Source organism: Stomoxys calcitrans, chromosome 4 (assembly GCF_963082655.1).
Source record: "Stomoxys calcitrans chromosome 4, idStoCalc2.1, whole genome shotgun sequence".
Lineage (NCBI taxonomy): Eukaryota > Metazoa > Arthropoda > Insecta > Diptera > Muscidae > Stomoxys > Stomoxys calcitrans.
This window is the reverse complement of record NC_081555.1, coordinates 59293983-59321941: the sequence shown is the minus strand read 5'-3', so window position 1 is coordinate 59321941 and position 27959 is coordinate 59293983.

Genomic DNA, 27959 nt, shown 5'->3' with positions numbered 1-27959 from the left:
CGGATTGATTCATTTGAAAGCCAATAATAATATCTGCAATACCATACTGGTTTTGTCTACCTAGCACTCACAAATTCCGAGATATAGATTATTTTTAGGTTGGGTCATTCTGGAAGTGACTTGTGCGAATGGAATATGTAATTTTCTTTTTTCTCGGAAACGACTTAAGCGATTTGCAATCGGATTGATTCGTTTGAAAGCCTATAATAATATCTACAATTTCATACTGGTTTTGTCTACCTAGCACTCACAGTTTCCGAGATATAGAATAATTTTATGTTGGTTCATGACTTGTGCGGATGGAATATGTAATTTTCGTTTTTCTCGGAAACGACTTAAGCCATTTGCAATCGGATTGACTCATTTGAAAGCCAATAATAATATCTACAATACCATGCCGGTTTTGTCTACCTAGCACTCACAGTTTCCGAGATATAGAATAATTTTATGTGGGGTCATTCTGGAAGTGACTTGTGCGGATGGAATATGTAATTTTCGTTTTTCTCGGAAACGACTTAAGCGATTTGCAATCGGATTGATTCATTTGAAAGCCAATAATAATATCTACAATTCCATACTGGTCTTGTCTACCTAGCACTCACAGTTTCCGAGATATAGAATAATTTTATTTGGAGTCAATCTGAAAGTGACTTGTGCGGATGGAATATGTAATTTTCGTTTTTCTCGGAAACGACTTAAGCGATTTGCAATCGGATTGAGTCATTTGAAAGCCAATAATAATATCTACAATTTCATACTGGTTTTGTCTACCTAGCACTCACAGTTTCCGAGATATAGAATAATTTTATGTGGGGTCATTCTGGAAGTGACTTGTGCCGATGGAATATGTAATTTTCGTTTTTCTCGGAAACGACTTAAGCGATTTGCAATCGGATTGATTCATTTGAAAGCCAATAATAATATCTACAATTCCATACTGGTCTTGTCTACCTAGCACTCACAGTTTCCGAGATATAGAATAATTTTATGTTGGTTCATTCTGGAAGTGTCTTGTGCGGATGTAATTTTCGTTTTTCTCGGAAACGACTTAAGTGATTTGCAATCGGATTGATTCGTTTGAAAGCCAATAAAAGTATCTACAATTCCATACTGGTTTTGTCTACCTAGCACTAACCGTTTCCGAGATATAGAATAATTTTATTTGGAGTCAATCTGAAAGTGACTTGTGCGGATGGAATATGTAATTTTCGTTTTTCTCGGAAACGACTTAAGCGATTTGCAATCGGATTGATTCATTTGAAAGCCAATAATAATATCTACAATTTCATACTGGTTTTGTCTACCTAGCACTCACAGTTTCCGAGATATAGAATAATTTTATGTGGGGTCATTCTGGAAGTGACTTGTGCGGATGGAATATGTAATTTTCGTTTTTCTCGGAAATGACTTAAGCGATTTGCAATCGGATTGATTCATTTGAAAGCCAATAATAATATCTACAATTCCATACTGGTCTTGTCTACCTAGCACTCACAGTTTCCGAGATATAGAATAATTTTATGTTGGTTCATTCTGGAAGTGTCTTGTGCGGATGGACTATGTAATTTTCGTTTTTCTCGGAAACGACTTAAGCGATTTGCAATCGGATTGATTCATTTGAAAGCCAATAATAATATCTACAATTTCATACTGGTTTTGTCTACCTAGCACTCACAGTTTCCGAGATATAGAATAATTTTATTTGGAGTCAATCTGAAAGTGACTTGTGCGGATGGAATATGTAATTTTCGTTTTTCTCGGAAACGACTTAAGCGATTTGCAATCGGATTGATTCGTTTGAAAGCCTATAATAATATCTACAATTTCATACTGGTTTTGTCTACCTAGCACTCACAGTTTCCAAGATATAGAATAATTTTATGTTGGTTCATTCTGGTAATGACTTGTGCGGATGGAATATGTAATTTTCGTTTTTCTCGGAAACGACTTAAGCCATTTGCAATCGGATTGACTCATTTGAAAGCCAATAATAATATCTACAATACCATGCTGGTTTTGTCTACCTAGCACTCACAGTTTCCGAGATATAGAATAATTTTATGTGGGGTCATTCTGGAAGTGACTTGTGCGGATGGAATATGTAATTTTCGTTTTTCTCGGAAACGACTTAAGCGATTTGCAATCGGATTGACTCATTTGAAAGCCAATAATAATATCTACAATACCATGCTGGTTTTGTCTACCTAGCACTCACAGTTTCCGAGATATAGAATAATTTTATGTTGGTTTATTCTGGTAATGACTTGTGCGGATGGAATATGTAATTTTCATTTTTCTCGGAAACGACTTAAGCGATTTGCAATCGGATTGATTCGTTTGAAAGCCAATAAAAATATCTACAATTCCATACTGGTTTTGTCTACCTAGCACTCACAGTTTCCGAGATATAGAATAATTTTATGTTGGTTCATTCTGGAAGTGACTTGTGCGGATGGAATATGTAATTTTCGTTTTTCTCGGAAACGATTTAGGCAATTTGCAATCGGATTGATTCATTTGAAAGCCAATAATAATATCTGCAATACCATACTGGTTTTGTCTACCTAGCACTCACAAATTCCGAGATATAGATTATTTTTAGGTTGGGTCATTCTGGAAGTGACTTGTGCGGATGGAATATGTAATTTTCTTTTTTCTCGGAAACGACTTAAGCGATTTGCAATCGGATTGATTCGTTTGAAAGCCTATAATAATATCTACAATTTCATACTGGTTTTGTCTACCTAGCACTCACAGTTTCCGAGATATAGAATAATTTTATGTTGGTTCATTCTGGTAATGACTTGTGCGGATGGAATATGTAATTTTCGTTTTTCTCGGAAACGACTTAAGCAATTTGCAATCGTATTGATTCGTTTGAAAGCCTATAATAATATCTACAATTCCATACTGATTTTGTCTACCTAGCACTCACAGTCTCCGAGATATAGAATAATCTTATGTTAGTTCATTCTGGAAGTGACTTGTGCGGATGGAATATGTAATTTTCGTTTTTCTCGGAAACGATTTAAGCGATTTGCAATCGGATTGATTCATTTGAAAGCCAATAATAATATCTACAATACCATACTGGTTTTGTCTACCTAGCACTAACAGTTTCCGAGATATAGAATAATTTTATTTGGAGTCATTCTGGAAGTGACTTGTGCGGATGGAATATGTAATTTTCGTTTTTCTCGGAAACGACTTAAGCGATTTGCAATCGGATTAATTCATTTGAAAGCCAATAATAATATCTACAATTCCATACTGGTTTTGTCTACCTAGCACTTTCCGTTTCCGAGATATAAATTATTTTTAGGTTGGTTCATTCTGGAAGTGACTTATGCGGATGGAATATGTAATTTTCGTTTTTCTCGGAAACGACTTAAGCGATTTGCAATCGGATTGATTCGTTTGAAAGCCAATAATAATATCTAGAATACTATACTGGTTTTGTCTACCTAGCTCTTACCGTTTCCGAGATATAGAATAATTTTATGTTGGTTCATTCTGGAAGTGGCTTGTGCGGATGGAATATGTAATTTTCGTCTTTCTCGGAAACTACTTAAGCGATTTGCAATCGGATTGATTCGTTTGAAAGCCAATAATAATATCTACAATTCCATACTGGTTTTGTCTACCTAGCACTCACAGTTTCCGAGATATAGAATAATTTTATGTTGGTTCATTCTGGAAGTGACTTGTGCGGATGGAATATGTAATTTTCGTTTTTCTCGGAAACGATTTAGGCGATTTGCAATCGGAATGATTCATTTGAAAGCCAATAATAATATCTACAATACCATACTGGTTTTGTCTACCTAGCACTCACAAATTCCGAGATATAGATTATTTTTTGGTTGGGTCATTCTGGAAGTGACTTGTGCGGATGTAATATGTAATTTTCGTTTTTCTCGGAAACGACTTAAGCGATTTGCAATCGGATTGATTCATTTGAAAGCCAATAATAATATCTACAATTCCATACTGGTCTTGTCTACCTAGCACTCACAGTTTCCGAGATATAGAATAATTTTATGTTGGTTCATTCTGGAAGTGTCTTGTGCGGATGGACTATGTAATTTTCGTTTTTCTCGGAAACGACTTAAGTGATTTGCAATAGGATTGATTCGTTTGAAAGCCAATAAAAGTATCTACAATTCCATACTGGTTTTGTCTACCTAGCACTAACCGTTTCCGAGATATAGAATAATTTTATTTGGAGTCAATCTGAAAGTGACTTGTGCGGATGGAATATGTAATTTTCGTTTTTCTCGGAAACGACTTAAGCGATTTGCAATCGGATTGATTCATTTGAAAGCCAATAATAATATCTACAATTTCATACTGGTTTTGTCTACCTAGCACTCACAGTTTCCGAGATATAGAATAATTTTATGTGGGGTCATTCTGGAAGTGACTTGTGCGGATGGACTATATAATTTTCGTTTTTCTTGGAAACGACTTAAGTGATTTGCAATCGGATTGATTCATTTGAAAGCCAATAATAATATCTACAATACCATACTGGTTTTGTCTACCTAGCACTAACAGTTTCCGAGATATAGAATAATTTTATTTGGAGTCATTCTGGAAGTGACTTGTGCGGATGGAATATATAATTTTCGTTTTTCTCGGAAACGACTTAAGCGATTTGCAATCGGATTGATTCATTTGAAAGCCAATAATAATATCTACAATTCCATACTGGTTTTGTCTACCTAGCACTTTCCGTTTCCGAGATATAAATTATTTTTAGGTTGGTTCATTCTGGAAGTGACTTGTGCGGATGGAATATGTAATTTTCGTTTTTCTCGGAAACGATTTAGGCAATTTGCAATCGGATTGATTCATTTGAAAGCCAATAATAATATCTGCAATACCATACTGGTTTTGTCTACCTAGCACTCACAAATTCCGAGATATAGATTATTTTTAGGTTGGGTCATTCTGGAAGTGACTTGTGCGAATGGAATATGTAATTTTCTTTTTTCTCGGAAACGACTTAAGCGATTTGCAATCGGATTGATTCGTTTGAAAGCCTATAATAATATCTACAATTTCATACTGGTTTTGTCTACCTAGCACTCACAGTTTCCGAGATATAGAATAATTTTATGTTGGTTCATTCTGGTAATGACTTGTGCGGATGGAATATGTAATTTTCGTTTTTCTCGGAAACGACTTAAGCCATTTGCAATCGGATTGACTCATTTGAAAACCAATAATAATATCTACAATACCATGCCGGTTTTGTCTACCTAGCACTCACAGTTTCCGAGATATAGAATAATTTTATGTGGGGTCATTCTGGAAGTGACTTGTGCGGATGGAATATGTAATTTTCGTTTTTCTCGGAAAGGACTTAAGCGATTTGCAATCGGATTGATTCATTTGAAAGCCAATAATAATATCTACAATTCCATACTGGTCTTGTCTACCTAGCACTCACAGTTTCCGAGATATAGAATAATTTTATTTGGAGTCAATCTGAAAGTGACTTGTGCGGATGGAATATGTAATTTTCGTTTTTCTCGGAAACGACTTAAGCGATTTGCAATCGGATTGAGTCATTTGAAAGCCAATAATAATATCTACAATTTCATACTGGTTTTGTCTACCTAGCACTCACAGTTTCCGAGATATAGAATAATTTTATGTGGGGTCATTCTGGAAGTGACTTGTGCGGATGGAATATGTAATTTTCGTTTTTCTCGGAAACGACTTTAGCGATTTGCAATCGGATTGATTCATTTGAAAGCCAATAATAATATCTACAATTCCATACTGGTCTTGTCTACCTAGCACTCACAGTTTCCGAGATATAGAATAATTTTATGTTGGTTCATTCTGGAAGTGTCTTGTGCGGATGTAATTTTCGTTTTTCTCGGAAACGACTTAAGTGATTTGCAATCGGATTGATTCGTTTGAAAGCCAATAAAAGTATCTACAATTCCATACTGGTTTTGTCTACCTAGCACTAACCGTTTCCGAGATATAGAATAATTTTATTTGGAGTCAATCTGAAAGTGACTTGTGCGGATGGAATATGTAATTTTCGTTTTTCTCGGAAACGACTTAAGCGATTTGCAATCGGATTGATTCGTTTGAAAGCCTATAATAATATCTACAATTTCATACTGGTTTTGTCTACCTAGCACTCACAGTTTCCGAGATATAGAATAATTTTATGTTGGTTCATTCTGGTAATGACTTGTGCGGATGGAATATGTAATTTTCGTTTTTCTCGGAAACGACTTAAGCCATTTGCAATCGGATTGACTCATTTGAAAGCCAATAATAATATCTACAATACCATGCTGGTTTTGTCTACCTAGCACTCACAGTTTCCGAGATATAGAATAATTTTATGTGGGGTCATTCTGGAAGTGACTTGTGCGGATGGAATATGTAATTTTCGTTTTTCTCGGAAACGACTTAAGCGATTTGCAATCGGATTGACTCATTTGAAAGCCAATAATAATATCTACAATACCATGCTGGTTTTGTCTACCTAGCACTCACAGTTTCCGAGATATAGAATAATTTTATGTTGGTTTATTCTGGTAATGACTTGTGCGGATGGAATATGTAATTTTCATTTTTCTCGGAAACGACTTAAGCGATTTGCAATCGGATTGATTCGTTTGAAAGCCAATAAAAATATCTACAATTCCATACTGGTTTTGTCTACCTAGCACTCACAGTTTCCGAGATATAGAATAATTTTATGTTGGTTCATTCTGGAAGTGACTTGTGCGGATGGAATATGTAATTTTCGTTTTTCTCGGAAACGATTTAGGCAATTTGCAATCGGATTGATTCATTTGAAAGCCAATAATAATATCTGCAATACCATACTGGTTTTGTCTACCTAGCACTCACAAATTCCGAGATATAGTTTATTTTTAGGTTGGGTCATTCTGGAAGTGACTTGTGCGGATGGAATATGTAATTTTCTTTTTTCTCGGAAACGACTTAAGCGATTTGCAATCGGATTGATTCGTTTGAAAGCCTATAATAATATCTACAATTTCATACTGGTTTTGTCTACCTAGCACTCACAGTTTCCGAGATATAGAATAATTTTATGTTGGTTCATTCTGGTAATGACTTGTGCGGATGGAATATGTAATTTTCGTTTTTCTCGGAAACGACTTAAGCCATTTGCAATCGTATTGATTCGTTTGAAAGCCTATAATAATATCTACAATTCCATACTGATTTTGTCTACCTAGCACTCACAGTCTCCGAGATATAGAATAATCTTATGTTAGTTCATTTTGGAAGTGACTTGTGCGGATGGAATATGTAATTTTCGTTTTTCTCGGAAACGATTTAAGCGATTTGCAATCGGATTGATTCGTTTGAAAGCCAATAAAAGTATCTACAATTCCATACTGGTTTTGTCTACCTAGCACTAACCGTTTCCGAGATATAGAATAATTTTATTTGGAGTCAATCTGAAAGTGACTTGTGCGGATGGAATATGTAATTTTCGTTTTTCTCGGAAACGACTTAAGCGATTTGCAATCGGATTGATTCGTTTGAAAGCCTATAATAATATCTACAATTTCATACTGGTTTTGTCTACCTAGCACTCACAGTTTCCGAGATATAGAATAATTTTATGTTGGTTCATTCTGGTAATGACTTGTGCGGATGGAATATGTAATTTTCGTTTTTCTCGGAAACGACTTAAGCCATTTGCAATCGGATTGACTCATTTGAAAGCCAATAATAATATCTACAATACCATGCTGGTTTTGTCTACCTAGCACTCACAGTTTCCGAGATATAGAATAATTTTATGTGGGGTCATTCTGGAAGTGACTTGTGCGGATGGAATATGTAATTTTCGTTTTTCTCGGAAACGACTTAAGCGATTTGCAATCGGATTGACTCATTTGAAAGCCAATAATAATATCTACAATTTCATACTGGTTTTGTCTACCTAGCACTCACAGTTTCCGAGATATAGAATAATTTTATGTGGGGTCATTCTGGAAGTGACTTGTGCGGATGGAATATGTAATTTTCGTTTTTCTCGGAAACGACTTAAGCGATTTGCAATCGGATTGATTCATTTGAAAGCCAATAATAATATCTACAATTCCATACTGGTCTTGTCTACCTAGCACTCACAGTTTCCGAGATATAGAATAATTTTATGTTGGTTCATTCTGGAAGTGTCTTGTGCGGATGTAATTTTCGTTTTTCTCGGAAACGACTTAAGTGATTTGCAATCGGATTGATTCGTTTGAAAGCCAATAAAAGTATCTACAATTCCATACTGGTTTTGTCTACCTAGCACTAACCGTTTCCGAGATATAGAATAATTTTATTTGGAGTCAATCTGAAAGTGACTTGTGCGGATGGAATATGTAAATTTCGTTTTTCTCGGAAACGACTTAAGCGATTTGCAATCGGATTGATTCATTTGAAAGCCAATAATAATATCTACAATTTCATACTGGTTTTGTCTACCTAGCACTCACAGTTTCCGAGATATAGAATAATTTTATGTGGGGTCATTCTGGAAGTGACTTGTGCGGATGGAATATGTAATTTTCGTTTTTCTCGGAAATGACTTAAGCGATTTGCAATCGGATTGATTCATTTGAAAGCCAATAATAATATCTACAATTCCATACTGGTCTTGTCTACCTAGCACTCACAGTTTCCGAGATATAGAATAATTTTATGTTGGTTCATTCTGGAAGTGTCTTGTGCGGATGGACTATGTAATTTTCGTTTTTCTCGGAAACGACTTAAGCGATTTGCAATCGGATTGATTCATTTGAAAGCCAATAATAATATCTACAATTTCATACTGGTTTTGTCTACCTAGCACTCACAGTTTCCGAGATATAGAATAATTTTATTTGGAGTCAATCTGAAAGTGACTTGTGCGGATCGAATATGTAATTTTCGTTTTTCTCGGAAACGACTTAAGCGATTTGCAATCGGATTGATTCGTTTGAAAGCCTATAATAATATCTACAATTTCATACTGGTTTTGTCTACCTAGCACTCACAGTTTCCAAGATATAGAATAATTTTATGTTGGTTCATTCTGGTAATGACTTGTGCGGATGGAATATGTAATTTTCGTTTTTCTCGGAAACGACTTAAGCCATTTGCAATCGGATTGACTCATTTGAAAGCCAATAATAATATCTACAATACCATGCTGGTTTTGTCTACCTAGCACTCACAGTTTCCGAGATATAGAATAATTTTATGTGGGGTCATTCTGGAAGTGACTTGTGCGGATGGAATATGTAATTTTCGTTTTTCTCGGAAACGACTTAAGCGATTTGCAATCGGATTGACTCATTTGAAAGCCAATAATAATATCTACAATACCATGCTGGTTTTGTCTACCTAGCACTCACAGTTTCCGAGATATAGAATAATTTTATGTTGGTTTATTCTGGTAATGACTTGTGCGGATGGAATATGTAATTTTCATTTTTCTCGGAAACGACTTAAGCGATTTGCAATCGGATTGATTCGTTTGAAAGCCAATAAAAATATCTACAATTCCATACTGGTTTTGTCTACCTAGCACTCACAGTTTCCGAGATATAGAATAATTTTATGTTGGTTCATTCTGGAAGTGACTTGTGCGGATGGAATATGTAATTTTCGTTTTTCTCGGAAACGATTTAGGCAATTTGCAATCGGATTGATTCATTTGAAAGCCAATAATAATATCTGCAATACCATACTGGTTTTGTCTACCTAGCACTCACAAATTCCGAGATATAGATTATTTTTAGGTTGGGTCATTCTGGAAGTGACTTGTGCGAATGGAATATGTAATTTTCTTTTTTCTCGGAAACGACTTAAGCGATTTGCAATCGGATTGATTCGTTTGAAAGCCTATAATAATATCTACAATTTCATACTGGTTTTGTCTACCTAGCACTCACAGTTTCCGAGATATAGAATAATTTTATGTTGGTTCATGACTTGTGCGGATGGAATATGTAATTTTCGTTTTTCTCGGAAACGACTTAAGCCATTTGCAATCGGATTGACTCATTTGAAAGCCAATAATAATATCTACAATACCATGCCGGTTTTGTCTACCTAGCACTCACAGTTTCCGAGATATAGAATAATTTTATGTGGGGTCATTCTGGAAGTGACTTGTGCGGATGGAATATGTAATTTTCGTTTTTCTCGGAAAGGACTTAAGCGATTTGCAATCGGATTGATTCATTTGAAAGCCAATAATAATATCTACAATTCCATACTGGTCTTGTCTACCTAGCACTCACAGTTTCCGAGATATAGAATAATTTTATTTGGAGTCAATCTGAAAGTGACTTGTGCGGATGGAATATGTAATTTTCGTTTTTCTCGGAAACGACTTAAGCGATTTGCAATCGGATTGAGTCATTTGAAAGCCAATAATAATATCTACAATTTCATACTGGTTTTGTCTACCTAGCACTCACAGTTTCCGAGATATAGAATAATTTTATGTGGGGTCATTCTGGAAGTGACTTGTGCGGATGGAATATGTAATTTTCGTTTTTCTCGGAAACGACTTAAGCGATTTGCAATCGGATTGATTCATTTGAAAGCCAATAATAATATCTACAATTCCATACTGGTCTTGTCTACCTAGCACTCACAGTTTCCGAGATATAGAATAATTTTATGTTGGTTCATTCTGGAAGTGTCTTGTGCGGATGTAATTTTCGTTTTTCTCGGAAACGACTTAAGTGATTTGCAATCGGATTGATTCGTTTGAAAGCCAATAAAAGTATCTACAATTCCATACTGGTTTTGTCTACCTAGCACTAACCGTTTCCGAGATATAGAATAATTTTATTTGGAGTCAATCTGAAAGTGACTTGTGCGGATGGAATATGTAATTTTCGTTTTTCTCGGAAACGACTTAAGCGATTTGCAATCGGATTGATTCATTTGAAAGCCAATAATAATATCTACAATTTCATACTGGTTTTGTCTACCTAGCACTCACAGTTTCCGAGATATAGAATAATTTTATGTGGGGTCATTCTGGAAGTGACTTGTGCGGATGGAATATGTAATTTTCGTTTTTCTCGGAAATGACTTAAGCGATTTGCAATCGGATTGATTCATTTGAAAGCCAATAATAATATCTACAATTCCATACTGGTCTTGTCTACCTAGCACTCACAGTTTCCGAGATATAGAATAATTTTATGTTGGTTCATTCTGGAAGTGTCTTGTGCGGATGGACTATGTAATTTTCGTTTTTCTCGGAAACGACTTAAGCGATTTGCAATCGGATTGATTCATTTGAAAGCCAATAATAATATCTACAATTTCATACTGGTTTTGTCTACCTAGCACTCACAGTTTCCGAGATATAGAATAATTTTATTTGGAGTCAATCTGAAAGTGACTTGTGCGGATGGAATATGTAATTTTCGTTTTTCTCGGAAACGACTTAAGCGATTTGCAATCGGATTGATTCGTTTGAAAGCCTATAATAATATCTACAATTTCATACTGGTTTTGTCTACCTAGCACTCACAGTTTCCAAGATATAGAATATTTTTATGTTGGTTCATTCTGGTAATGACTTGTGCGGATGGAATATGTAATTTTCGTTTTTCTCGGAAACGACTTAAGCCATTTGCAATCGGATTGACTCATTTGAAAGCCAATAATAATATCTACAATACCATGCTGGTTTTGTCTACCTAGCACTCACAGTTTCCGAGATATAGAATAATTTTATGTGGGGTCATTCTGGAAGTGACTTGTGCGGATGGAATATGTAATTTTCGTTTTTCTCGGAAACGACTTAAGCGATTTGCAATCGGATTGACTCATTTGAAAGCCAATAATAATATCTACAATACCATGCTGGTTTTGTCTACCTAGCACTCACAGTTTCCGAGATATAGAATAATTTTATGTTGGTTTATTCTGGTAATGACTTGTGCGGATGGAATATGTAATTTTCATTTTTCTCGGAAACGACTTAAGCGATTTGCAATCGGATTGATTCGTTTGAAAGCCAATAAAAATATCTACAATTCCATACTGGTTTTGTCTACCTAGCACTCACAGTTTCCGAGATATAGAATAATTTTATGTTGGTTCATTCTGGAAGTGACTTGTGCGGATGGAATATGTAATTTTCGTTTTTCTCGGAAACGATTTAGGCAATTTGCAATCGGATTGATTCATTTGAAAGCCAATAATAATATCTGCAATACCATACTGGTTTTGTCTACCTAGCACTCACAAATTCCGAGATATAGATTATTTTTAGGTTGGGTCATTCTGGAAGTGACTTGTGCGGATGGAATATGTAATTTTCTTTTTTCTCGGAAACGACTTAAGCGATTTGCAATCGGATTGATTCGTTTGAAAGCCTATAATAATATCTACAATTTCATACTGGTTTTGTCTACCTAGCACTCACAGTTTCCGAGATATAGAATAATTTTATGTTGGTTCATTCTGGTAATGACTTGTGCGGATGGAATATGTAATTTTCGTTTTTCTCGGAAACGACTTAAGCAATTTGCAATCGTATTGATTCGTTTGAAAGCCTATAATAATATCTACAATTCCATACTGATTTTGTCTACCTAGCACTCACAGTCTCCGAGATATAGAATAATCTTATGTTAGTTCATTCTGGAAGTGACTTGTGCGGATGGAATATGTAATTTTCGTTTTTCTCGGAAACGATTTAAGCGATTTGCAATCGGATTGATTCATTTGAAAGCCAATAATAATATCTACAATACCATACTGGTTTTGTCTACCTAGCACTAACAGTTTCCGAGATATAGAATAATTTTATTTGGAGTCATTCTGGAAGTGACTTGTGCGGATGGAATATGTAATTTTCGTTTTTCTCGGAAACGACTTAAGCGATTTGCAATCGGATTGATTCATTTGAAAGCCAATAATAATATCTACAATTCCATACTGGTTTTGTCTACCTAGCACTTTCCGTTTCCGAGATATAAATTATTTTTAGGTTGGTTCATTCTGGAAGTGACTTATGCGGATGGAATATGTAATTTTCGTTTTTCTCGGAAACGACTTAAGCGATTTGCAATCGGATTGATTCGTTTGAAAGCCAATAATAATATCTAGAATACTATACTGGTTTTGTCTACCTAGCTCTTACCGTTTCCGAGATATAGAATAATTTTATGTTGGTTCATTCTGGAAGTGGCTTGTGCGGATGGAATATGTAATTTTCGTCTTTCTCGGAAACTACTTAAGCGATTTGCAATCGGATTGATTCGTTTGAAAGCCAATAATAATATCTACAATTCCATACTGGTTTTGTCTACCTAGCACTCACAGTTTCCGAGATATAGAATAATTTTATGTTGGTTCATTCTGGAAGTGACTTGTGCGGATGGAATATGTAATTTTCGTTTTTCTCGGAAACGATTTAGGCGATTTGCAATCGGAATGATTCATTTGAAAGCCAATAATAATATCTACAATACCATACTGGTTTTGTCTACCTAGCACTCACAAATTCCGAGATATAGATTATTTTTTGGTTGGGTCATTCTGGAAGTGACTTGTGCGGATGTAATATGTAATTTTCGTTTTTCTCGGAAACGACTTAAGCGATTTGCAATCGGATTGATTCATTTGAAAGCCAATAATAATATCTACAATTCCATACTGGTCTTGTCTACCTAGCACTCACAGTTTCCGAGATATAGAATAATTTTATGTTGGTTCATTCTGGAAGTGTCTTGTGCGGATGGACTATGTAATTTTCGTTTTTCTCGGAAACGACTTAAGTGATTTGCAATAGGATTGATTCGTTTGAAAGCCAATAAAAGTATCTACAATTCCATACTGGTTTTGTCTACCTAGCACTAACCGTTTCCGAGATATAGAATAATTTTATTTGGAGTCAATCTGAAAGTGACTTGTGCGGATGGAATATGTAATTTTCGTTTTTCTCGGAAACGACTTAAGCGATTTGCAATCGGATTGATTCATTTGAAAGCCAATAATAATATCTACAATTTCATACTGGTTTTGTCTACCTAGCACTCACAGTTTCCGAGATATAGAATAATTTTATGTGGGGTCATTCTGGAAGTGACTTGTGCGGATGGACTATATAATTTTCGTTTTTCTTGGAAACGACTTAAGTGATTTGCAATCGGATTGATTCATTTGAAAGCCAATAATAATATCTACAATACCATACTGGTTTTGTCTACCTAGCACTAACAGTTTCCGAGATATAGAATAATTTTATTTGGAGTCATTCTGGAAGTGACTTGTGCGGATGGAATATATAATTTTCGTTTTTCTCGGAAACGACTTAAGCGATTTGCAATCGGATTGATTCATTTGAAAGCCAATAATAATATCTACAATTCCATACTGGTTTTGTCTACCTAGCACTTTCCGTTTCCGAGATATAAATTATTTTTAGGTTGGTTCATTCTGGAAGTGACTTGTGCGGATGGAATATGTAATTTTCGTTTTTCTCGGAAACGATTTAGGCAATTTGCAATCGGATTGATTCATTTGAAAGCCAATAATAATATCTGCAATACCATACTGGTTTTGTCTACCTAGCACTCACAAATTCCGAGATATAGATTATTTTTAGGTTGGGTCATTCTGGAAGTGACTTGTGCGAATGGAATATGTAATTTTCTTTTTTCTCGGAAACGACTTAAGCGATTTGCAATCGGATTGATTCGTTTGAAAGCCTATAATAATATCTACAATTTCATACTGGTTTTGTCTACCTAGCACTCACAGTTTCCGAGATATAGAATAATTTTATGTTGGTTCATTCTGGTAATGACTTGTGCGGATGGAATATGTAATTTTCGTTTTTCTCGGAAACGACTTAAGCCATTTGCAATCGGATTGACTCATTTGAAAACCAATAATAATATCTACAATACCATGCCGGTTTTGTCTACCTAGCACTCACAGTTTCCGAGATATAGAATAATTTTATGTGGGGTCATTCTGGAAGTGACTTGTGCGGATGGAATATGTAATTTTCGTTTTTCTCGGAAAGGACTTAAGCGATTTGCAATCGGATTGATTCATTTGAAAGCCAATAATAATATCTACAATTCCATACTGGTCTTGTCTACCTAGCACTCACAGTTTCCGAGATATAGAATAATTTTATTTGGAGTCAATCTGAAAGTGACTTGTGCGGATGGAATATGTAATTTTCGTTTTTCTCGGAAACGACTTAAGCGATTTGCAATCGGATTGAGTCATTTGAAAGCCAATAATAATATCTACAATTTCATACTGGTTTTGTCTACCTAGCACTCACAGTTTCCGAGATATAGAATAATTTTATGTGGGGTCATTCTGGAAGTGACTTGTGCGGATGGAATATGTAATTTTCGTTTTTCTCGGAAACGACTTAAGCGATTTGCAATCGGATTGATTCATTTGAAAGCCAATAATAATATCTACAATTCCATACTGGTCTTGTCTACCTAGCACTCACAGTTTCCGAGATATAGAATAATTTTATGTTGGTTCATTCTGGAAGTGTCTTGTGCGGATGTAATTTTCGTTTTTCTCGGAAACGACTTAAGTGATTTGCAATCGGATTGATTCGTTTGAAAGCCAATAAAAGTATCTACAATTCCATACTGGTTTTGTCTACCTAGCACTAACCGTTTCCGAGATATAGAATAATTTTATTTGGAGTCAATCTGAAAGTGACTTGTGCGGATGGAATATGTAATTTTCGTTTTTCTCGGAAACGACTTAAGCGATTTGCAATCGGATTGATTCGTTTGAAAGCCTATAATAATATCTACAATTTCATACTGGTTTTGTCTACCTAGCACTCACAGTTTCCGAGATATAGAATAATTTTATGTTGGTTCATTCTGGTAATGACTTGTGCGGATGGAATATGTAATTTTCGTTTTTCTCGGAAACGACTTAAGCCATTTGCAATCGGATTGACTCATTTGAAAGCCAATAATAATATCTACAATACCATGCTGGTTTTGTCTACCTAGCACTCACAGTTTCCGAGATATAGAATAATTTTATGTGGGGTCATTCTGGAAGTGACTTGTGCGGATGGAATATGTAATTTTCGTTTTTCTCGGAAACGACTTAAGCGATTTGCAATCGGATTGACTCATTTGAAAGCCAATAATAATATCTACAATACCATGCTGGTTTTGTCTACCTAGCACTCACAGTTTCCGAGATATAGAATAATTTTATGTTGGTTTATTCTGGTAATGACTTGTGCGGATGGAATATGTAATTTTCATTTTTCTCGGAAACGACTTAAGCGATTTGCAATCGGATTGATTCGTTTGAAAGCCAATAAAAATATCTACAATTCCATACTGGTTTTGTCTACCTAGCACTCACAGTTTCCGAGATATAGAATAATTTTATGTTGGTTCATTCTGGAAGTGACTTGTGCGGATGGAATATGTAATTTTCGTTTTTCTCGGAAACGATTTAGGCAATTTGCAATCGGATTGATTCATTTGAAAGCCAATAATAATATCTGCAATACCATACTGGTTTTGTCTACCTAGCACTCACAAATTCCGAGATATAGTTTATTTTTAGGTTGGGTCATTCTGGAAGTGACTTGTGCGGATGGAATATGTAATTTTCTTTTTTCTCGGAAACGACTTAAGCGATTTGCAATCGGATTGATTCGTTTGAAAGCCTATAATAATATCTACAATTTCATACTGGTTTTGTCTACCTAGCACTCACAGTTTCCGAGATATAGAATAATTTTATGTTGGTTCATTCTGGTAATGACTTGTGCGGATGGAATATGTAATTTTCGTTTTTCTCGGAAACGACTTAAGCCATTTGCAATCGTATTGATTCGTTTGAAAGCCTATAATAATATCTACAATTCCATACTGATTTTGTCTACCTAGCACTCACAGTCTCCGAGATATAGAATAATCTTATGTTAGTTCATTTTGGAAGTGACTTGTGCGGATGGAATATGTAATTTTCGTTTTTCTCGGAAACGATTTAAGCGATTTGCAATCGGATTGATTCGTTTGAAAGCCAATAAAAGTATCTACAATTCCATACTGGTTTTGTCTACCTAGCACTAACCGTTTCCGAGATATAGAATAATTTTATTTGGAGTCAATCTGAAAGTGACTTGTGCGGATGGAATATGTAATTTTCGTTTTTCTCGGAAACGACTTAAGCGATTTGCAATCGGATTGATTCGTTTGAAAGCCTATAATAATATCTACAATTTCATACTGGTTTTGTCTACCTAGCACTCACAGTTTCCGAGATATAGAATAATTTTATGTTGGTTCATTCTGGTAATGACTTGTGCGGATGGAATATGTAATTTTCGTTTTTCTCGGAAACGACTTAAGCCATTTGCAATCGGATTGACTCATTTGAAAGCCAATAATAATATCTACAATACCATGCTGGTTTTGTCTACCTAGCACTCACAGTTTCCGAGATATAGAATAATTTTATGTGGGGTCATTCTGGAAGTGACTTGTGCGGATGGAATATGTAATTTTCGTTTTTCTCGGAAACGACTTAAGCGATTTGCAATCGGATTGACTCATTTGAAAGCCAATAATAATATCTACAATACCATGCTGGTTTTGTCTACCTAGCACTCACAGTTTCCGAGATATAGAATAATTTTATGTTGGTTTATTCTGGTAATGACTTGTGCGGATGGAATATGTAATTTTCATTTTTCTCGGAAACGACTTAAGCGATTTGCAATCGGATTGATTCGTTTGAAAGCCAATAAAAATATCTACAATTCCATACTGGTTTAGCTCTTATTGTTTTCGAGATATAGATTATTTTTAGGTTGGGTCATTCTGGAAGTGACTTGTGCGGATGGAATATGTAATTTTCGTTTTTCTCGGAAACGACTTAAGCGATTTGCAATCGGATTGATTCGTTTGAAAGCCAATAATAATATCTAGAATACTATACTGGTTTTGTCTACCTAGCTCTTACCGTTTCCGAGATATAGAATAATTTTATGTTGGTTCATTCTGTAAGTGGCTTGTGCGGATGGAATATGTAATTTTCGTCTTTCTCGGAAACGACTTAAGCGATTCGCAATCCGATTGATTCATTTGAAAGCCAATAATAATATCTACAATTCCATACTGGTCTTGTCTACCTAGCACTCACAGTTTCCTAGATATAGAATAATTTTATGTTGGCTCATTCTGGTAATGACTTGTGCGGATGGAATATGTAATTTTCGTTTTTCTCGGAAACGACTTAAGCCATTTGCAATCGGATTGACTCATTTGAAAGCCAATAATAATATCTACAATATCATGCTGGTTTGTCTACCTAGCACTCACAGTTTCCGAGATATAGAATAATTTTATGTGGGGTCATTCTGGAAGTGACTTGTGCGGATGGAATATGTAATTTTCGTTTTTCTCGGAAACGACTTAAGCGATTTGCAATCCGATTGATTCATTTGAAAGCCAATAATAATATCTACAATTCCATACTGGTTTTGTCTACCTAGCACTCACAGTTTCCGAGATATAGAATAATTTTATGTTGGTTCATTCTGGAAGTGGCTTGTGCGGATGGAATATGTAATTTTCGTTTTTCTCGGAAACGACTTAAGCGATTTGCAATCGGATTGATTCGTTTGAAAGTCAATAATAATATCTACAATTCCATACTGGTTTGTCTACCTAGCACTCACAGTTTCCGAGATATAGAATAATTTTATGTTGGTTCATTCTGGAAGTGACTTGTGCGGATGGAATATGTAATTTTCGTTTTTCTCGGAAACGACTTAAGCGATTTGCAATCGGATTGATTCATTTGAAGCCAATAATAATATCTACCATTCCATACTGGTTTTGTCTACCTAGCACTTACCGTTTCCGAGATATAATTGTGCGGATGGAATATGTAATTTTCGTTTTTCTCGGAAACGACTTAAGCGATTTGCAATCGGATTGATTCATTTGAAAGCCAATAATAATATCTACAATTCCATACTGGCTTTGTCTACCTAGCTCTTACCGTTTCCGAGATATAGATTATATTTAGGTTGGGTCATACTGGAGTGACTTGTAATTTTCGTTTTTGTCGGAAACGACTTAAGCGATTTGCAATCGGATTGATTCAGTTGAAAGCCAATAATAATATCTACCATTCCATACTGGTTTTGTCTACCTAGCACTTACCGTTTCCGAGATATAAATTAATTTTAGGTTGGTTCATTCTGGAAGTGACTTGTGCGGATGGAATATGTAATTTTCGTTTTTCTCGGAAACGACTTAATCGATTTGCAATCCGATTGATTCATTTGAAAGCCAATAATAATATCTACAATTTCATACTGGTCTTGTCTACCTAGCACTCACAGTTTCCGAGATATAGAATAATTTTATGTTGGTTCATTCTGGAAGTGACTTGTGCGAATGGAATATGTAATTTTCGTTTTTCTCGGAAACGACTTAAGCGATTTGCAATCGGATTGATTCATTTGAAAGCCAATAATAATATCTACAATTCCATACTGGTTTTGTCTACCTAGCACTCACAGTTTCCGAGATATAGAAAAATTGTACGTTGGTTCATTCTGGAAGTGACTTGTGCGGATGGAATATGTAATTTTCGTTTTTCTCGGAAACGACTTAAGCGATTTGCAATCGGATTGATTCATTTGAAAGCCAATAATAATATCTACCATTCCATACTGGTTTTGTCTACCTAGCTCTTACCGTTTCCGAGATATAAATTATTTTTAGGTTGGTTCATTCTGGAAGTGACTTGTGCGGATGGAATATGTAATTTTCGTTTTTCTCGGAAACGACTTAAGCGATTTGCAATCGGATTGATTCATTTGAAAGCCAATAATAATATCTACAATTCCATACTGGTTTTGTCTACCTAGCTCTTACCGTTTCCGAGATATAGATTATTTTTAGGTTGGGTAATACTGGAAGTGACTTGTAATTTTCGTTTTTGTCGGAAACGACTTAAGCGATTTGCAATCGGATTGATTCAGTTGAAAGCCAATAATAATATCTACAATTCCATACTGTTTTGTCAACCTAGCACTCACAGTTTCCGAGATATAGATTATTTTTAGGTTGGGTCATTCTGGAAGTGACTTGTGCGGATGGAATATGTAATTTTCGTTTTTCTCGGAAGCGACTTAAGCGATTTGCAATCGGATTGATTCAGTTGAAAGCCAATAATAATATCTACAATTCCATACTGGTTTTGTCTACCTAGCTCTTACCGTTTCCGAGATATAGATTATTTTTAGGTTGGGTCATTCTGGAAGTGACTTGTGCGGATGGAATATGTAATTTTCGTTTTTGTCGGAAACGACTTATGCGATTTGCAATCGGATTGGTTCAGTTGAAAGGCAATAATAATATCTACAATTCCATACTGGTTTGTCTACCTAGCTCTTACCATTTCCGAGATATAGATTATTTTTGGGTTGGGTCATTCTGGAAGTGACTTGTGCGGATGGAATATGTAATTTTCGATTTTGTCGGAAACGACTTAAGCGATTTGCAATCGGATTGATTCAGTTGAAAGTCAATAATAATATCTACAATTCCAAACTGGTTTTGTCTACCTAGCACTCACAGTTTCCGAAATATAGAAAAATTTTATGTTGGTTCATTCTCGAAGTGACTTGTGCGGATGGAATATGTAATTTTCGTTTTTCTCGGAAACGACTTAAGCGATTTGCGATCGGATTGATTCATTTGAAAGCCAATAATAATATCTACCATTCCATACTGGTTTTGTCTACCTAGCACTTACCGTTTCCGAGATATAAATTATTTTTAGGTTGGTTCATTCTGGAAGTGACTTGTGCGGATGGAATATGTAATTTTCGTTTTTCTCGGAAACGACTTAAGCGATTTGCAATCGGATTGATTCATTTGAAAGCCAATAATAATATCTACAATTCCATACTGGTTTTGTCTACCTAGCTCTTACCGTTTCCGAGATATAGATTATTTTTAGGTTGGGTCATACTGGAAGTGACTTGTAATTTTCGTTTTTGTCGGAAACGACTTAAGCGATTTGCAATCGGATTGATTCAGTTGAAAGCCAATAATAATATCTACAATTCCATACTGTTTTGTCAACCTAGCACTCACAGTTTCCGAGATATAGATTATTTTTAGGTTGGGTCATTCTGGAAGTGACTTGTGCGGATGGAATATGTAATTTTCGATTTTGTCGGAAACGACTTATACGATTTGCAATCGGATTGGTTCAGTTGAAAGCCAATAATAATATCTACAATTCCATACTGGTTTGTCTACCTAGCTCTTACCGTTTCCGAGATATAGATTATATTTAGGTTGGGTCATTCTGGAAGTGACTTGTGCGGATGGAATATGTAATTTTCGTTTTTCTCGGAAACGAGTTAAGCGATTTGCAATCGGATTGATTCATTTGAAAGCCAATAATAATATCTACCATTCCATACTGGTTTTGTCTACCTAGCACTTACCGTTTCCGAGATATAAATTATTTTTTAGGTTGGTTCATTCTGGAAGTGACTTGTGCGGATGGAATATGTAATTTTCGTTTTTCTCGGAAACGAATTAAGCGATTTGCAATCGGATTGATTCAGTTGAAAGCTAATAATAATGTCTACAATGCCATACTGGTTTTGTCTACCTAGCTCTTACCGTTTCCGAGATATAGATTATTTTTGGGTTGGGTCATTCTGGAAGTGACTTGTGCGGATGGAATATGTAATTTTCGATTTTGTCGGAAACGACTTAAGTGATTTGCAATCGGATTGATTCAGTTGAAAGTCAATAATAATATCTACAATTCCAAACTGGTTTTGTCTACCTAGCTCTTACCGTTTCCGAGATATAGATTATTTTTAGGTTGGGTCATTCTGGAAGTGACTTGTGCGGATGGAATAAGTAATTTTCGATTTTGTCGGAAACGACTTAAGCGATTTGCAATCGAATTGATTCAGTTGAAAGCCAATAATAATATCTACAATTCCATACTGGTTTTGTCTACCTAGCTCTTACCGTTTCCAAGATATAGATTATTTTTAGGTTTGGTCATTCTGGAAGTGACTTGTGCGGATGGAATATGTAATTTTCGATTTTGTCGGAAACGACTTAAGCGATTTGCAATCGGATTGATTCAGTTAAAAGCCAATAATAATATCTACAATTCCATACTGGTTCGTCTACCTAGCACTTACAGTTTCCGAGATATAGTATAATTTTATGTTGGTTCATTCTGGAAGTGACTTGTGCGGATGGAATATGTAATTTTCGTTTTTCTCGGAAACGACTTAAGCGATTTGCAATCGGATTGATTCGTTTGAAAGCCAATAATAATATCTACAATTCCATACTGGTTTTGTCTACCTAGCACTCACAGTTTTCGAGATATAGATTATATTTATGTTGGTTCATTCTGGAAGTGACTTGTGCGGATGGAATATGAAATTTTCGTTTTTCTCGGAAACAACTTAATCGATTTGCAATCCGATTGATTCATTTGAAAGCCAATAATAATATCTACAATTTCATACTGGTCTTGTCTACCTAGCACTCACAGTTTCCGAGATATAGAATAATTTTATGTTGGTTCATTCTGGAAGTGACTTGTGCGAATGGAATATGTAATTTTCGTTTTTCTCGGAAACGACTTAAGCGATTTGCAATCGGATTGATTCATTTGAAAGCCAATAATAATATCTACAATTCCATACTGGTTTTGTCTACCTAGCACTCACAGTTTCCGAGATATAGAAAAATTGTATGTTGGTTCATTCTGGAAGTGACTTGTGCGGATGGAATATGTAATTTTCGTTTTTCTCGGAAACGACTTAAGCGATTTGCAATCGGATTGATTCATTTGAAAGCCAATAATAATATCTACCATTCCATACTGGTTTTGTCTACCTAGCTCTTACCGTTTCCGAGATATATATTATTTTTAGGTTGGTTCATTCTGGAAGTGACTTGTGCGGATGGAATATGTAATTTTCGTTTTTCTCGGAAACGACTTAAGCGATTTGCAATCGGATTGATTCATTTGAAAGCCAATAATAATATCTACAATTCCATACTGGTTTTGTCTACCTAGCTCTTACCGTTTCCGAGATATAGATTATTTTTAGGTTGGGTAATACTGGAAGTGACTTGTAATTTTCGTTTTTGTCGGAAACGACTTAAGCGATTTGCAATCGGATTGATTCAGTTGAAAGCCAATAATAATATCTACAATTCCATACTGTTTTGTCAACCTAGCACTCACAGTTTCCGAGATATAGATTATTTTTAGGTTGGGTCATTCTGGAAGTGACTTGTGCGGATGGAATATGTAATTTTCGTTTTTCTCGGAAGCGACTTAAGCGATTTGCAATCGGATTGATTCAGTTGAAAGCCAATAATAATATCTACAATTCCATACTGGTTTTGTCTACCTAGCTCTTACCGTTTCCGAGATATAGATTATTTTTAGGTTGGGTCATTCTGGAAGTGACTTGTGCGGATGGAATATGTAATTTTCGTTTTTGTCGGAAACGACTTATGCGATTTGCAATCGGATTGGTTCAGTTGAAAGGCAATAATAATATCTACAATTCCATACTGGTTTGTCTACCTAGCTCTTACCATTTCCGAGATATAGATTATTTTTGGGTTGGGTCATTCTGGAAGTGACTTGTGCGGATGGAATATGTAATTTTCGATTTTGTCGGAAACGACTTAAGCGATTTGCAATCGGATTGATTCAGTTGAAAGTCAATAATAATATCTACAATTCCAAACTGGTTTTGTCTACCTAGCACTCACAGTTTCCGAAATATAGAAAAATTTTATGTTGGTTCATTCTCGAAGTGACTTGTGCGGATGGAATATGTAATTTTCGTTTTTCTCGGAAACGACTTAAGCGATTTGCAATCGGATTGATTCATTTGAAAGCCAATAATAATATCTACCATTCCATACTGGTTTTGTCTACCTAGCACTTACCGTTTCCGAGATATAAATTATTTTTAGGTTGGTTCATTCTGGAAGTGACTTGTGCGGATGGAATATGTAATTTTCGTTTTTCTCGGAAACGACTTAAGCGATTTGCAATCGGATTGATTCATTTGAAAGCCAATAATAATATCTACAATTCCATACTGGTTTTGTCTACCTAGCTCTTACCGTTTCCGAGATATAGATTATTTTTAGGTTGGGTCATACTGGAAGTGACTTGTAATTTTCGTTTTTGTCGGAAACGACTTAAGCGATTTGCAATCGGATTGATTCAGTTGAAAGCCAATAATAATATCTACAATTCCATACTGTTTTGTCAACCTAGCACTCACAGTTTCCGAGATATAGATTATTTTTAGGTTGGGTCATTCTGGAAGTGACTTGTGCGGATGGAATATGTAATTTTCGATTTTGTCGGAAACGACTTATACGATTTGCAATCGGATTGGTTCAGTTGAAAGCCAATAATAATATCTACAATTCCATACTGGTTTGTCTACCTAGCTCTTACCGTTTCCGAGATATAGATTATATTTAGGTTGGGTCATTCTGGAAGTGACTTGTGCGGATGGAATATGTAATTTTCGTTTTTCTCGGAAACGAGTTAAGCGATTTGCAATCGGATTGATTCATTTGAAAGCCAATAATAATATCTACCATTCCATACTGGTTTTGTCTACCTAGCACTTACCGTTTCCGAGATATAAATTATTTTTTAGGTTGGTTCATTCTGGAAGTGACTTGTGCGGATGGAATATGTAATTTTCGTTTTTCTCGGAAACGAATTAAGCGATTTGCAATCGGATTGATTCAGTTGAAAGCTAATAATAATGTCTACAATGCCATACTGGTTTTGTCTACCTAGCTCTTACCGTTTCCGAGATATAGATTATTTTTGGGTTGGGTCATTCTGGAAGTGACTTGTGTGGATGGAATATGTAATTTTCGATTTTGTCGGAAACGACTTAAGTGATTTGCAATCGGATTGATTCAGTTGAAAGTCAATAATAATATCTACAATTCCAAACTGGTTTTGTCTACCTAGCTCTTACCGTTTCCGAGATATAGATTATTTTTAGGTTGGGTCATTCTGGAAGTGACTTGTGCGGATGGAATAAGTAATTTTCGATTTTGTCGGAAACGACTTAAGCGATTTGCAATCGAATTGATTCAGTTGAAAGCCAATAATAATATCTACAATTCCATACTGGTTTTGTCTACCTAGCTCTTACCGTTTCCAAGATATAGATTATTTTTAGGTTTGGTCATTCTGGAAGTGACTTGTGCGGATGGAATATGTAATTTTCGATTTTGTCGGAAACGACTTAAGCGATTTGCAATCGGATTGATTCAGTTAAAAGCCAATAATAATATCTACAATTCCATACTGGTTCGTCTACCTAGCACTCACAGTTTCCGAGATATAGTATAATTTTATGTTGGTTCATTCTGGAAGTGACTTGTGCGGATGGAATATGTAATTTTCGTTTTTCTCGGAAACGACTTAAGCGATTTGCAATCGGATTGATTCGTTTGAAAGCCAATAATAATATCTACAATTCCATACTGGTTTTGTCTACCTAGAACTCACAGTTTTCGAGATATAGATTATATTTATGTTGGTTCATTCTGGAAGTGACTTGTGCGGATGGAATATGAAATTTTCGTTTTTCCCGGAAACGACTTAAGCCATTTGCAATCGGATTGATTCGTTTAAAAGCCAATAATAATATCTACAATTCCATACTGGTTTGCTACCTAGCACTCACAGTTTCCGAGATATAGTATAATTTTATATTGGTTTATTCTGGAAGTGACTTGTGCGGATGGAATATGTAATTTTCGTTTTTCTCGGAAACGACTTAAGCGATTTGCAATCGGATTGATTCGTTTGAAAGCCAATAATAATATCTACAATTCCATACTGGTTTTGTCTACCTAGCACTCACAGTTTCCGAGATATAGATTATTTTTATGTTGGTTCATTCTGGAAGTGACTTGTGCGGATGGAATATGTAATTTTTGTCTACCTAGTTTGTCTACTAGGTAGACAAAACCACTCACAGTGTCCGAGATATAGATTATTTTTAGGTTGGGTCATTCTGGAAGTGACTTGTGCGGATGGAATATGTAATTTTCGTTTTTCTCGGAAACGACTTAAGCGATTTGCAAACATAGCCGAACTTAGCACGCTTTTACTTGCTAGCGTTCAATTGAATCAATCCGATTGCAAATCGCTTAAGTCGTTTCCGAGAAAAACGAAAATTACATATTCCATCCGCACAAGTCACTTCCAGAATGAACCAACATAAAATTATTCTATATCTCGGAAACTGTGAGTGCTAGGTAGACAAAACCAGTATGGAACTGTAGATATTATCATTGGCTTTCAAACGAATCAATCCGAGTGCAAATCGCTTAAGTCGTTTTCGAGAAAAACGAAAATTACATATTCCATCCGCACAAGTCACTTCCAGAATGAACCAACATAAAATTATTCTATATCTCGGAAACTGTGAGTGCTAGGTAGACAAAACCAGTATGGAACTGTAGATATTATCATTGGCTTTCAAACGAATCAATCCGAGTGCAAATCGCTTAAGTCGTTTTCGAGAAAAACGAAAATTACATATTCCATCCGCACAAGTCACTTCCAGAATAAACCAACATAAAAATAATCTATATCTCGGAAACTGTGAGTGCTAGGTAGACAAAACCAGTATGGAATTGTAGATATTATTATTGGGTTTCAAACGAATCAATCCGATTGCATATCGCTTAAGTTCCTTCCGAGAAAATCGAAAATTACATATTCCATCCGCACAAGTCACTTCCAGAATGACCCAACCTAAAAATAATCTATATCTCGGAAACGGTAAGAGCTAGGTAGACAAAACCAGTATAGTATTCTAGATATTATTATTGGCTTTCAAACGAAGCAATCCGATTGCAAATCGCTTAAGTCGTTTCCGAGAAAAACGAAATTACATATTCCATCGCACAAGTCACTTCCAGAATGACCCAACATAAAATTATTCTATATCTCGGAAACAGTAAGTGCTAGGTAGACAAAACCAGTATGGAATTGTAGATATTATTATTGGCTTTCAAACGAATCAATCCGATTGCATATCGCTTAAGTTCCTTCCGAGAAAAACGAAAATTACATATTCCATCCGCACAAGTCACTTCCAGAATGACCCAACCTAAAAATAATCTATATCTCGGAAACGGTTAGAGCTAGGTAGACAAAACCAGTATAGTATTCTAGATATTATTATTGGGTTTCAAACGAAGCAATCCGATTGCAAATCGCTTAAGTCCTTACCGAGAAAAACGAAAATTACATATTCCATCCGAACAAGTCACTTCCAGAGTGACCCAGCCTAAAAATAATCTATATCTCGGAAACGGTAAGAGCTAGGTAGACAAAACCAGTATAGAATTCTAGATATTATTATTGGCTTTCAAACAAATCAATCCGATTGCATAACGCTTAAGTCGTATCCGAGAAAAACGAAAATTACATATTCCATCCGCACAAGTCACTTCCAGAAGGACCCAACCTAAAAATAATCTATATCTCGGAAACGGTAAGAGCTAGGTAGACAAAACCAGTAGAGTATTCTAGATATTATTATTGGCTTTCAAACGAAGCAATCCGATTGCAAAACGCTTAAGTCGTTTCGGAGAAAAACGAAAATTACATATTCCATCCGCACAAGTCACTTCCAGAATGAACCAACCTAAAGATAATTTTATCTCGGAAACGGTAGGTACTAGGTAGACAAAACCAGTATGGTATTGTAGATATTTTTATTGGCTTTCGAGTCGTTTCCGAGAAAAACGAAAATTACATATTCCATCCGCACAAGTCACTTCCACAATGAACCAACATAAAAATAATCTATATCTCGGAAA